The sequence below is a fragment of the Dermacentor silvarum genome, chromosome 5, assembly GCF_013339745.2.
Source record: "Dermacentor silvarum isolate Dsil-2018 chromosome 5, BIME_Dsil_1.4, whole genome shotgun sequence".
NCBI classification, from domain to species: domain Eukaryota; kingdom Metazoa; phylum Arthropoda; class Arachnida; order Ixodida; family Ixodidae; genus Dermacentor; species Dermacentor silvarum.
The window spans coordinates 25720818-25735696 of record NC_051158.1 but is presented as its reverse complement, the minus strand read 5'-3'; the positions used below and the strand labels follow the sequence as shown (position 1 = coordinate 25735696).

At 49.4% G+C, this 14879-nt stretch overlaps 2 protein-coding genes across 5 annotated transcripts in view; one reads left to right on the top strand and one right to left on the bottom strand.

The window, feature by feature from the left end:
* LOC119453117 (Usher syndrome type-1G protein homolog) overlaps positions 1 to 14879 on the top strand; it is a 132072-nt gene that overhangs the window by 63002 nt on the left and 54191 nt on the right.
* The window catches only part of LOC119453116 (uncharacterized), a 68755-nt gene that overhangs the window by 32635 nt on the left and 21241 nt on the right, over positions 1 to 14879 (bottom strand). The gene's annotated exons all lie outside the window — the stretch shown is intronic.

Genomic DNA, 14879 nt, shown 5'->3' with positions numbered 1-14879 from the left:
AAATCTCGACTGATTGGTGTACTAGTGATGCAGGATTGAACTCCGGTATTGTTCAGTACATAGTGCACATAATCAATTTCTCAGGACGCGTGAGCTCCGACGAGAACTGTCAGCGCCTGCAACAAGAGTTTACTTACGCTGTACTGCGCACAGCAGTAATTCATGGTTGTCGGCTGTCTGTTTCGTGCATTCTGTTGCGAGTCGGTGGAATTTCACTGCTGTCATCAACCCCTACGTGTGTACATTGCTGGTTTGGGATTCCACAACAAAACAGCAACTACCAGCCTTCCGTAATTGCTGGTTTGGGATTCAGCAACACAACAGTAATTACCAGTCTTCCGTAGGGGCGCAATCGCAAACAAGAGACGTTTCTCGCGCAGACTAAGGGCCCATACACACTTGCGACTAGGCGAGGTCGCGCGACCAAATTGGTCGCAAAGCGACCAGTCGCAAGTATAGTCGCAAGTGGTCGCTTTTCTCGAAATGCGACCGTTTCGGGCCAGTCGCTCACTGCTCGATTTTTCAGTCGCGCGACCACAGTCGCAGAACAGCTGAACCAATCAGATGCGAAGGAACAGGACGTCCGTATACGCTGACGCTTATTTTACGCGGCGATGACATTTCAAGCAGACGTGAACGGCATATCGTGATACATTTCGGTTTAGCGACTCGTCGGTCGCATTTGTAAGTGTGAACATCGTTCGTCTTGAGTAGTTTTCTGGTCGCCAGTCGCAATCTGTCGCGAGACCTCGCCTAGTCGCAAGTGTGAATGGGCCTTAAGCCTACGTTCACACTTGGGAAGCGGCAAGCGGGTGGAAAGGCCAAGCGGCCTGAAAATTTTTTCCGCGCCTGTCCAAGTTCACATTTGTTTTGCTACCGCCGCTGCCGTTTTCGTCCAGATCCATCTCGTCTGCGTACGTTTGTCGGCGTGGTGGCGCTCATTATCGCATTATTTCGAGCGGTATGTTCATTGTTTGACCCACGTACCGTCATCAAAAGTGATCATTTTACGCAACTTCGCGTTTCATCTGCGACCTTCGGTAAATTCCTCGTTGGCGTTCCGTAATTCTCCGCACACGGGCGCGGTAGCGCTGAGTCACAGGTTGGTGCCTAGGCGTGAGAATATTTCTTTAATAGCTTTTATTTACAAGTTGTAATAACATTTCATCATTTCGTATTGTCGGCGCCTCCAGGACACCAAAGGGGCAACGGGAACACCACAGCTAAAACCCGGGCTGGCCCTTGTGTTGGGGCTCGCCAAAGCCTGCGCGTCCTACGTGAGACCTACGCTCCCAATCTATCGTCGCGACGAGAAAAGCACCCCGCGACTTCTGCAACATACCGTACACGTGCGAGGAGAATTATGGAGCGCCAACGAGGAATCTGCCTAACTATTGTCTGCCGTGGAAGAAGAAATGGCTTTTATACTTCTACCTACTTGTTTTCTAGAAATGGACAATGAATAAACGGAAGACAAGAAAACCTCGGAAACGGCAGTGGTGGGTTCGCCTGGCTTTGGTAAAGTGTAAGAAGTTGGGTCACGCCAAGGGTTCGTTGCCGCACCTCCGGTCGCGCGACGTTGAATACTATCGCGAGTATTGCTGACAGTACGTTTTAGTGCCACTCTTGTCGTAGAGCAAGGGCTGGTTCTTGATCGCGTCGATCAGCATTACAGCCTACACTTCTGGTGCCATGTTCAATTTTACGGCCGGTTGTTTACATGCTATAGAGTGTAGCTTCCAGTGAAGCAGAACAACTTTCCGCCGCGTTTCCGCTTCGCCATGGCGAAAAAATCGGCCCGAGACTGGTTTGGCTAGCAGCCTGTTTTTCTGCCTGTTTTGCCGCCTAGGCAGGCGGATTTTTGCAAGATTTTGCCGCTTCCTACAGCTTCGAGACCAAGTGTGAACGTAGCCTAAGATCCTGCACGAGCGCGGCCTAACCGGCACCTGAAGGGAAGCGGCGAAAATGTATACCGGAGATTTCGACCACCTGGGGTCTTTAACGTGCACCTAAATCTAAGTAAACGGGCCTCGAGCGTTTTCGCCATCATCTAAAATGCGGCTGCCGCATTTGTTGCTTCAGAATGCGGCCGCCACATTCTCGGCCAAAACTTCACAGAGTGTCAAAGCCTTGACAAACACCGTGACAGTTTTTTCCATATGCAGACATGATTCGCTGTAAATTACCAACCAAACGGAAGCGCCCAGGAATGAAATTGTGATAGTAGCACCGGTTTCATGAATTATGTCAGCGCGAAGCGACGAAAACAAAGGGCGGGTAAGTGGGGGGGGGGGGGGGGGGGGGTTGCGGAAAAAAATTCGGGGGGGGGGGGTTTGAACCCCCCAACCCCCCCCTGGCTACGCCCCTGGTACCAACTGCCTTTCGACGATGATCAGCCACTCGCCTCTCGTCAGCTGGCTGACCCGTACTGTCAACGCTTCATTGATCACCTCTCTGGGGCTTCTCGTCCACCTAATGCGCGCCTCCGTCGCCAGCTCGCGCACTTTAAGCTGGACGATGGCGTGCTGTATCGCCGTATTTACCATCCTGACGGGCAACGCTGGGTGCCAGTTCTACCACGCTCTCTCCGACTTCGTGTCCTCAACGCCTTTCACGATGATTTGACAGCTGGCCGCCTTGGGTTCCATAAAACCTATGACCGCATTCGAAGTCGTTTCTATTGGCCTGGCCTTTCTGCTAGCGTCGCCAGATACGTCGGTTCCTGCTCTCCCTGCCAGCGTCACAAGCTCCCACCATCTGCTCCTGTCGGCCAATTACAGCCGCTTCCGTGCCCTGCAGCCCCGTTCGAGGTTGTTGGGATCGACCTTTACGGGCCCCTTCCGGTCACTACTGCTGGCAATCGATGGATAGTGACTGCCGTCGACCATCTGACGCGCTACGCTGAGACAGCTTCTGTGCTTACTGGCTCTGCTTCGGAAGTTGCTCACTTCGTTCTTGAAGCCATTATTCTACGCCATGGTGCTCCTCGTGTACTGCTCAGTGACCGTGGAAAGGCGTTCCTTTCCCAACTGCTAAACGAAGTTCTTCAAGCCTCCGGCACAGCCCACAAGACAGCTTCTAGCTATCACCCCCAGACTAACGGCCTGACCGAGCGGTTTCATCGCACCCTTGCCGACATGATCGCCGCTTATATTCAACCAGACCACAAAAACTGGGATGTTCTTTTACCATTCGTCACTTTCGCCTACAACACGGCCGTGCAGCGCACAACTTGCTACTCGCCATTTTACCTCGTTTATGGACGCTTCCCTACTTTCTTTCTGGACGTTTCATTCTTCAACTCCAAGGCTAATACATCTCTATCATCGTGCGAAGAGTACATTTCCCGACTCGACCACTGTCGCCAGCTTGCTCGCCTGAACACAGAGGCCAGACAACAAGACCGGAAAAATATTTACGACGAATGCCATCGCGTTGTATCTTTTCGACCTGGTGACGAGGTCCTGCTCCTGACTCCTGTTCGCACCCCTGGTTTATGCGAAAAATTCCAGCCACGGTTTATCGGGCCGTACATAGTCCTTGGACAGACTTCGCCTGTCAACTATCGCGTTACTCCTCTTGACGCCCCCACAGACCGCCGTTGCCGCAATACCGATGTTGTCCACGTCTCCCGCATGAAGCCCTTCACGCGGCGTGCCTCGACACCTTGACGGCCGGCCAGGATGGCCGCTTTCACGTCGGGGGGAAATTAGTGTGGGCGTTTATTACGCACATCTTCCTCATCTGTATGTTATCATCATCATCCTCGCACTTTTACCTATCCTCCTCTTCGCCTGTATATGTGTTCATCATCATCGCCTGTGTGCTGCGCTGGTTCGCTGACGAGCTCCCGGGCCTAATAAACGTCGTTCCAACCGAGACGTCACAATATATATATATATATATATATATATATATATATATATATATATATCCCACCCTAATGGACAGTGACGAGAAAGATCACGTTAGTCTAGATTGGTAGACTATACACTTCTTGAATACTAAATGTGTCGATCGTCAGTCCTGCCGTTGTCTTAGGCCTTGTAAGCCAGGTAGAACGCGAGAACAAATTCGGGTTACAACGCTAGCTTGAAACTCCCCCACCAGGACCCCGTGACGTCACAAATTATGGCGTTAGCGATGTAGTTATCGTTAATTTTTCTCCAATAAAGGAGTTATTAGCATTTAATTTGAGAGTAAGCCAGGACTCAGCCTTATACACTTTTGGAACTTTTTATTTATTGAGGTAGCAATTATATATGGACACTCCAGGCACATTTCTGTAGTCGCCGCCGGCGTCGCCGTGACGTTCCGTATAAAGTCTTGCAGTGTTTTGACAGCGAGTTTCCGCGGTCATCGAGTGAGACGTGTTCATGTTTGCTTGCGCGCGCGTGACACCATGCTCGTTAATTTAGTCAGTAAGCGAATGTTTACAAGTTTAGCAGCCGATAAAACTACTATCCTTACTTCGCATAGCTGTCTACTAATTTGCTATCCCAATCGATGCTTCGTCTTTCGGGCGAAACTGCGACTTTTTTTTTTGTTATTGCGTTAGCAATCACATGGACACTCGTGGGGCTCAGCTTCGCGGCTATAGCTTCACCAATGGCAAGCACATGTCCTCACTGGGTGCTGTTTATTGGAAAGGCGACCTTCATTGGAAAGGCGGCTATCTGCAGCTCAATACGTGTTACATAAAAGTCCTTTTCCGGGGGTGAAAGATGCCCCCGAATACACGCAAAACTGCCGCGCGACTGGCCGCTCGAGGCATTTTGCGTGTATTCGCGGGCTTCGTTCACTCTCGGAAAAAACTCTTTTACTCGTATGTAGCACGTATTGAGCAGCAGAAAGCTGCGTTGGGAGTTTTTCACGTTGCTCTACAATCTTCTCATTTACACTTTTCGTCCAATTATAACATTCGAGAAGTTGATTAAGACTAATTATGCAATTAAGCGGAACGCAAGAAATCATCTGAGTATTTCCAAGCGACGGCCAACACCATCACCTTGGTTCTGTCCAGCTACGTGGCATTTGCATATTAAACAAAAAAATCTTGGTGCAACGAGTGTTTTCATGTGTGATAGCTATGCGAGAAGACAGCAGAAGCAGCAGCTTATGCGATCAGCAAACGCCGGTAGGGTTTCGATTTAGAAAGCGTCGCTTTGAAGAAGAAACACCACGTGTAATAAAAGCGAGGCCATCTTCTCACGTTTTGCATCACGTTTCGCGAGTTGCAGATCGCACGTCGCTTGGTGCGAGAAACCGGACTGTGTTGTACACGGCGCTGCGAATTCGTCGCCTTTGTATATAACTCGTCGCGCGTGTTTGTGCTCTACCGGTGTATACGCTGTACTATACCGGTTTCGCGCCGCGCGCGCTACTCGCGTCCTTGCATTGATGAAACGCTTTCGTTTCCCTTTCCTGGTCTCACCACATCTCTCTTTCTCTCTCTTCCCCCTCTCCCCTCCCTCCTCCTCCGCGCTGCCATCCGCTATCGGTTGCACTACGTGGTTATACCGCGTTTGCTCAAATGTAGGCCGCGCGGTCGAATTCCGGAAGCGCGTGGATACGCGTGCGCTCGAAATGGGGCGCGCGTCTTCCCCCTGTGGCGGTTCTCTCGCTTCCTGTTATCGCGACCTTTAAAAACGAGAATGAGTTTGTCCGTCACTGCCACGGTCACGTCTCGGCCTGCTAAACTGGGAATCCGTTGCGGACTCGCGCCAACGTTGTTGCGTGTGCAGGTTTGAGGAATGCGCGGACACGATGAATGGGTCAGCTTTGGTTTGGAATAAAAGCCTTACAATTCCTGATAGATAGATAGATAGATAGATAGATAGATAGATAGATAGATAGATAGATAGATAGATAGATAGATAGATAGATAGATAGATAGATAGATAGATAGATAGATAGATAGATAGATAGATAGATAGATGGGATGTAGTTTAAGTTGGACGAGTTGGATTGAACTTAGATTGGATTGGTCGAGCCTCTGCACTACACCAACGTTTGGGGGCTTATCTCGTCCGCTAGTAATCATCGTCTGGCTATTTATGTCCACTGCAGCTTCGAAGTGCTCTCCCAGCGATCTCCAAATTATCCCCGTCTTGCGTCAGCTGATTCCGAGTTGTGCCTGCGATTTTCCCAATTCCGTCACGGCGCCTGATTCTCTATACCGTCCTCGACTGCGCTTCCCTGCCCTTTGCGCCCATTCTGTAACTCTACTGGTCCACCGTTTATCTACCCTACGCAGTTACAATGGCCTGATCAGTTCCGTGTCTTTCTCTGAATGTCAACTAATAGATCGACTACACCCGTTTGCTCTCTAATCCACAATGCCGCCTTTCCTGTCTCTTAACGTCTACGCCTGGGAATTTTCGTTTCCACCGCTCGTTGCGATGGAATAATGGCCATCTATATCACTGCGTGCCCAATTCTATGTCAAATTTCATGCCAAATTCTGTGACAGCTATGCGCAGTTCTCACGACGAAATGAATCGGGCAGCACACATGCACGCGTAACTCGCATTCGTTGCGGATACGTCGTTCCGCACCGGAATCGCGTTCCACTGCCGGTGCTCTCTCGCGTCCGCTTTTGTCCAACCACCTCCTTTCCCTCGCAAACCCTCGCCGACCACTCTCTCTCCTCAGCTCCCGATTGTCTCCATACGACGGCCGCAGAGCGCCACACTACACGTTTCACCAATTGCGTGCAGTGGAGCGACAGCTAGACTGACCGTATCAGCCATAGCGTTTCCTACAAAAAAAAAAAAAAAATTACTACAGAGCCTAAAGATATAACTGGACACGAGCTGACGCTATTGTGCCCACGGAAGCTGCATAAGTGTGGCGGTTCGGCCAGCGAGGATAAGTACGTGAATTTACCTAAACTACGTCTTCTTCTGGCTTCAAACGGCTTTCTGGGTTTGCAAGCTATTCATCATTAATTGTTTCAACGAAATATTGCTTTATGAAAGATCCGCAGAACCCATCTCCCGATGAAAGTCGACGTTATTGCGATTAGCAAGCAAGCAATATAGCGATAGCGATACGCCGTATTGCCACCGCCGAAAAGTGTGATGTATTAGGCGCGTACTGCTGCCCGGCTCATCTCTCGCGCTTCTGCTTGCTGCGCCCTCTAGGCGCCGCCGCTGCGAAGTCCGCGCGTGGTCACCGAGATGCGTAGTGCGACGATGCGCGCGAACGCCGAGAAAGGTGTCACGTATGAGGCGTGTAGTTCCACCGACGATAGACAAATCAATGCACTACCGAATGAAGGCAAATCACTGCGCTAGCGATTTTTCGCGTGCTATGGCTGAACGGTCGCAGTGCCGAAGTTCTCTGTACTAATTTGTGCAGGGAACTCGGACATCAGTCACTCTGGGGAGAAGACCGGGTGCGTCTCACAGTAGGTAAGGTGATGGATTGGCCGGCTGTGTGCTACTAATTCTTTCTTAATCATTCTGTAGTGTTGCAGAGTACGCTTGTTGTTATCACATCGCGAGGTACTAGCGTATACGCAGAAGTACGGACGGAAGATGACTTGCACGTTATGTGGTAGCGTCACCCGCCGTGGTTGCTCAGTGGCCATGGTGTTGGGCTGCTGAGCACGAGGTCGCGGGATCGAACCCCGGCCACGGCGGCCGCATTTCGATGGGGGCGAAATGCGAAAACACCCGTGTACTTAGGTTTAGGTGCACGTTAAAGAACCCCAGGTGATCCAAATTTCTGGAGTCCCCCACTACGGCGTGCCTCATAATCAGAATTGGTTTTGGCACGTAAAACCCCATAATTAATTAATTAATTATGTGGTAGCGTCGTTAAACTCATCACATCAAAGCTTTTAGTTCGCACTGCTGCTCTGAAAGTATCGTGGTAATGTTGTGCGGGACACAGTGACGCAAAAAGGGCACGCGATTTTGTTGACACTTCGCTGTTCGCCGCTTCGAACAACAAACTCTGCCAGGTAGCTTTTGTAAACGGGACCACGTGCATTAATCTTGCCTGCAGCAAAAGCTCACGAAAGTAGAGTTTGCAAAAAAAAAAAAAAAAAGAAAAGCCTTCTCGGAATGTGACGTCGTTATGTGCATCTTGTCTTCACATTACAGTGATCCTTCTGCTCTCCCGGCGAAGCGCAGACGGCTATTGTAGCATCAGACTAGGGAGCCTACATGCAACGCCGTTGCATGTAGGCTCCCTACATCAGACGACATGCAGACGACGAGCGTCTCCTTCTGGGTTCTCGTTTCAATGGTTCGCTTCTGGTGTACTGCACGGATTTGGCTTGACACTTGGAGAGCTTCTCGTTTGCGTATATCCGTACGAATGCGTCCGCGTCCCCGGACCGCATACCTGGCTTTGTCGGCCTCCTCCTTTGTCCTTGGACTAGAACGCGCGTCGCCCGTCTCCCTTGCACGTGCGAAGCGCCCCCTTCCACGCCTCTGCCGCCGTGCCGGAGACCGGTGTTGTAAGTTGTATATATATACATGGCCTCTGAGAACACCGCGCGTTGAATATCTCGAAGGCCATGGTATGTTGGATTCACCGACAACCGGAAGGAGGGCAGTGGCGAGCAGGCCGAGGGGAAAGAGTAAAGGGTGAGACGTTTGCGGAGCAGTGGAGCGGTTGTGGTGGTCTATGAGTTGGTCAACCTCGACCCACTGCCGCCCGCTCGCGGTTTGTCTCTTCTGCTCTTTTCAAACGGAGCAAAAGCTCGCTGACCGACCCGACTTTTTTGTTGACCGGGAACGCAGAGGAGGCCGTTCTCTCGCATGCGCTTTTGTTTCGGCGTGATACCCCAACATTTGCCAGCTAGGCCTCGTCATTTTCTGTCTCTCTCTCTCTCTCTGGGCTGTTCGTTTTGCGCGTATGCAGTGTCGTTAGGAGTTACGAAACTCGCCTTTTACGATTGTGACATGTATCACCTCATAACTGTAATTGACTTGAAGGTGGGATACAGGGGCCGTATTCTGAAACGTTCGCCTAGGCGAAATTTCTTTTTTCGCTTTCAGGCGTGCGCGGATTGGCTGTTTTAGCAAAATTGGATGAGCTGATTGGGTGGTTGAGCCCGACGTCATTCAATTTGCTCAACCAGCCAATCAGCGCGCATGCTGATTTCGCCTAGGCGAACGTTTCAGAATACGGCCCCAGGGTGGTACAAAGTGAAATGAGACACCATATCTGATCGCTGTGCATCGACCACTGCAGAAGCATCAGTTCAAACACTACCTGCTTGAATAGCTCTGTCAAATAACCTACCCTTTTACGCTTTCTGGACTGACAAAGCGTGTTACTTCTTTCCTTTGGGATACATGCGAAATGTAACATAGAATTTGCATTTGAAAACGTCCATACTGTGTGTTTTTTTTTTTGCATCCAAATCAGTAAAAGCTCAGCAGAGCACATTCTTCGACAAGGGGGCTACTTATAAAAGAAAGCGTATGGATAAAGCGATCGAGTGATCCTTTAAGTCGCACTTCGGATATAACCGTTGTTTAAGTACCGATTAGGTGTTTCCTTTCGTGTCTCACCACCTTGTGCACATTTCCAACAACCTGGGCGCCGCCGTAATGCGCGTTAGGCTATTGCGAGCGTGCGGGAGCAGCTGTGCACACATCACTTGCGATGAAACGGGACTAGTGTCCCTGAATATACTGTACAACTGAACCGCACAGAACGTAGTACCTAGTGAAGTCTGCTTTCTGAACGAAGCCATGCCAAGTCGTAGAGAGAAATCCACGTACTTCCCATTATTATCACGGTGGTTTAGCTACAGCAGCGCCAAATTCGACTACTATAATAATTTAGGTACGGAACTCTGCGGACAATGGCACATGCATGGTCATCGTCTGCCGGTCAAAACAGACGACGAAGCAGCAGACGACGAAACGGACGACAAAGCAGCAGACGACGAAATGGACGACAAAGCAGCAGACGACGAAACAGACGACAAAGCAGCGGACGACGAATCGGACGACAAAGCAGCGGACGACGAATCGGACGACAAAGCAGAAGGCGCTGGGGAAACGCCACCTGGTGAGGAGGAAGAAGACTCGTGGAATGAGGACGCGCCGCCGTCACGTGTCATCTCGCCTCAGTGTATATACAATTACGTCATTAGGTCCGCGAAACGTTGTTTGCGTAAGATGTTGGGGGTCAACGGGGTAAGCGGCTACCGTGGGCAGAGAAACAAACAGACCGAGATGATATACCAGGGCCGAGAAAACGAGCTAAGGAGTCGTTATAGCGTTCGCAACTTGAGGCTACTCGTCTGCAACGTAATATTTGATGTCCATACAGGGCGGTCATGACGTGTTTCTGGCTCATGCAATCGCGTTCCGGCGCGTGCATATACATGTAGTTCTCGCAAACGACGCTACCAGCCGGGTTTTCTAGCATATGATTGGCATATGATTTGCGGGCATATGATTTGCGCCCCCGCTTGCTTCAATTTTGTACTTACAACAGGTATTCTAAAATTGTTTGTTAAATGAGTAATGTGGAAATGTTAGCTAATATATTATTTCTTCACTCTGATTGTCACACAGATGTCGACGTTAATCGCCTTGAATAATGTGCAGGAGAAAAAGAAATCGTGTTCTTGATATCTGCTGTGCTGTGTCTAATACTCGCTTAAACACTTCGCTGAGGCATACACCGGTGCGAAATTATAGCTCATGAACTTCCCGAAGTCAGCAATATGAGACAACGGACAGGCAGCCTTGGTGAGGTGACGGCTACCCGCAGTGGAACCTTCATAAAATTCTACTTTAGACAGTATAATGTAGACTATCCGTGCGGTCATGACACTTCTACTGTCCTTATAGACTGGCCTGTAGACAGGCTGTAGACTTAAGACTTTACACTTTTCATCGACGAACGAGTCTATGCATTTTCTATAGGAACATGTCTATAGAAAAAAAGTATAAACGGTTGACAATACACAGAGAAAGGAAGTACCATGTGTCAACTTGCCCAACAAGCCACCCTTATGTTCTGAACACGTTCTATGACCATTCCCATACGCATAATGTGTAGACGGCTGTCAGTTGAAAGTACGAGGCCGTAGGTCTCTATATACGGCCTCTACAGTACAGTCTAGGGGAATCGTCTATAGACAGTCTATAGATGCCCAAATCTATTACGTAAGGAAAGAGCTCCCCCACCCGCGTGATGCAATGCACACCGAGCCCTATTTCGAAACGCGAGACCAACGACCTTCACCGGGCGAGACTTTGTTTATAACTTCTGCTTCCCGCAGGCCTACCGCACTTCTTTCTTTCTTTCTTTCTTTCTTTCTTTCTTTCTTTCTTTCTTTCTTTCTTTCTTTCTTTCTTTCTTTCTTTCTTTCTTTCTTTCTTTCTTTCTTTCTTTCTTTCTTTTTCAAGAATCCGCATGCACTATCACACGGTCTGTGCGAAACATGCACATGGGGCAATGTCAGTGGGTCAGCTCGCGAAATAGACGAGTTTCACAGCCGTAGGTTCGCGCGTTTTATACGTCCATAGTCTCTCCATACGACCACCCCGCAATCTGTTCCTTCTCACGTATGCAGCGCGCTCGCAGTTAAGTATACAAACGGGCGCGCAGCCGAGCAGCAGGGTTTGGCGGGACCCGTGAAATACCGCGCTAAAGCACACGCGGCACGCATAAGCAACAAACCCGTATGGGTGCGCAAACGCGCGAGAGAGTCGTCTTGGCATCCTCTGCGTATGTATAAGCGGTATACGCTCGCGGGAATCGGGCCACGCTCGCTGCTCGCAGATTCCCAAGGTCCGTGTTTATGAGACTCCTGCCCGTGTTTTTGATGCTTCGGCATTAGGAGTGTCGAAGTCGAAAGAAAAAAAAAGTGCATGTGAAGTGTTTGTGGGAAGCCGGTCACGTGGTATATAATATGTGAAGGAAGCTATAGTAGTTCTTCGGATCCGGTGTTTTAATAAATTGAAAGAAGTGCAGGCGCATGTACAAAAGCAAAAAAAACAAAAAGCAAAAAAAAAAACAAACGAACATTTAATTTGGACGTTTCGGCCAGGTACCGGCATTCATTCATGAAGAGTGAGATTGCAAGCACCCAGAGCTCCATTTATACATTTTCTCTGGAAGGGTGAAGAGAGAGAGAGGGAAAAAAAGAAAACGTACGGCGTCATGAATACCAACACCCGTACATTCACTTCAGCAAACAAACCAAAGAAAAAAAAATACATAGGTAGCCTATGACTACAAACACGCGCACATTCAGTAGCGTCCTCAAGGGAGGGGCGTGAGAAATCTAAGGTGGAAAGACGCAGCCAGTGGAATGCTGGGGAGAGGGGTCACATGTTAGCATAGAACATGCGAGAAGTCGCAGCTGCCAGAATAGAGCTTTCTCTTTTCATTTGCTTAATGTTACTGCAACTTTCGTGGTCTCACAAAAGTTGCAGTAACATGCAGAATTGGGTGCTTTTTCTCAGAGTTGCACTGTACTTCAAAAAAAAAAAAAAGAGTCGGGGGGGGGGGGTAAAATCTGGCATATAAGGGTGCGTCACAGGCGTTTTCTACGGCATGATACACAAACGTGTGTAAATCATGTTGCAGTGCAGAGTTCGGATCTAAGCTATCGGATCCCTTCCGTGACGATTTATTTAACGAATTAAATAATTTACTTACTTCTTAACAAGTACTGTCAGAAATACGCAGGCTGCTTACGTGGAGTGGTCTTCAAGGTATACACGCGGAAGAACAGATGCTACAAGATAATAGCACAGTACAACAGAGGTATATACAACAAACAAAACGTTGCGCACTGCGAGCGCAAAAAGGAATTCACGCAGAAACTACTCTCCCCCGGAGTTATCAAAGTATGCGTAAGCATTGTGTCACTTGCTCATCTCCACGCAGCCCGGCATCATTATCAATGTCATGAAACTTGATCCGACCACTATAAACGACAACGCTGCGGCTGCTACACGAACTGCTGCGGACGGCGGCGCAAGGTGAATTGATGACGCAAGAAAACTACTGCAGGTGGCGGCGCCATGGGTGCGATGATGACGTTCCGATCATTATAAACCGTTATCGCTCTTTAGCGCCTTATCCATCCGCGTCGAACCATTGTGAACCGTGATCAACCGAACCCCGGCGGCGGGTGCGTATGGCGCGGCCGCGCGGGCGCTATATCTTGGAATCGATCTGCGACGGGCCGGCCGCTTAGATTGCGTTGAATCGACAGGCAGCAAGAAGGTAAATTAGCTCGCTGCGGCGGGCCCTATCTTGAAAGAGACCGTCTTATGTGACGGACGGACGGTTTACCTCGTTGGGTAGGCATAGAAATGCTTACGCATTTAAAATGCACACCAAATGCCTAAGCGCATCTCCCAAATCTGTAGACGTCATCATTCAGCACTGGAGGAGGTTATATACTCGCGTAAATGCGGTATACCCGTCTTCGCGTAGTCACCGCAGCGAAAGACGGAATAAAGAAAACCAAACGCTTCCACCGGCTCCGTTTAACGATATGCGGCAGCTATCGATAATCGAACTCGCGCCGCGCGCTCTGCGGCACGATGTACCGATTTGTCAAAGGCCGCGAAGCCGAAGCGTCTTACGACAACCGCGTCCACAGCTGACTTCGCCGACCGTCATGGAAATTCGCTTTCAAGAGAGGATCCAAAGTGCCCCTCTTATGCGGTACACGGACCTCGTAAAACTGCAAGAGCGCGTCGCTTGCCCAACGGGCGAGCCTGTTTATACGACGACAGCGGAAAAGCAGTGTACGCGCTCATTCAAAGAGCCGATCTCTGGCCTGTTCTCGGTTTGAATTACAACCTGGCACGGCGTAAACACTGTTCGCCCGACACCAGTGTATAAACGTTTAAGGTCACGATGTAAGTTTGGACCTGAGCTCGATAGGTGGATCGACGCTGGGAAACGTTGACTGCCAACCTTTAATTTACTTCTTCTGTAGACGTCTTACCCTTTACCTCTTATATACCTCTTATATACGTACATACTGTATTAGATAACGAAGTGCAAGATACACGAATGGCGAAACGTGGGAACAAATATCAGCAGGCCAGCGATCCCGTCATCTCTGAACTCATTAATATGATTCTAAGAACTTTATTTTACACGTCTAAATTTTTATTTATTTGTTTTTATTTTGTTCAGTTAGTGTTTAGTAAAGACGCTTGATCGCTCACTCGTGTATGCAGAGCCGGTAGCATCTGCCTGCTCGCGTTGCACATTATATTTTCTGTCATCCGGGATCCTTTACGTCGAATGCAACACAGGATCGTTCTCGCGTACCGTTCTCATCGAAATGCGGTCGCGGTCGTTATACGAACCCATGACCTGGGCGTGCTCGGCAGCAGAACGCCATTGCTATTGTCACCTAGCTGTTTGAGCTAATGGGGTATTGCATACATGCATTGTAGCCTAGCATTTTGCCTATATCTCCTCTTAGTACTTTTTGCTAAAGCTCTTTTTGCTCTTAGTACTCTTTTTTGCTAAAACCTCTATCTCTGTATTGTACAGTTACCTATGCCTGTAACGACTCCGGGTCATCAATCTCTTGCCGGCTGTTACTTTCTTACCGCCATTGCTGTACACGTCCCTTTCTACGTACCCTTGACTGTTGACCGGTTAATCCTCCCATCCGCTTTGAACGCAAGCGCATGTGGACGTTTCCTGCGGATATTCCTGGGTGAATGTCCTGGCATTCCTAATTACGATGTGCGCTGATTCGTTTCCGGACTTTTGCTGCAGCAGACGCATGCCTCATCCTGTTGCGAATATTTGCTCCGGTATCTTTCCCGTTTTCGGCGACCTTCAAGTGACCTTGAGCCAAAAGCCAGAGCAGTTATCCGGGAACTCGAACGAGGAGATCCGCGTATCGTTGC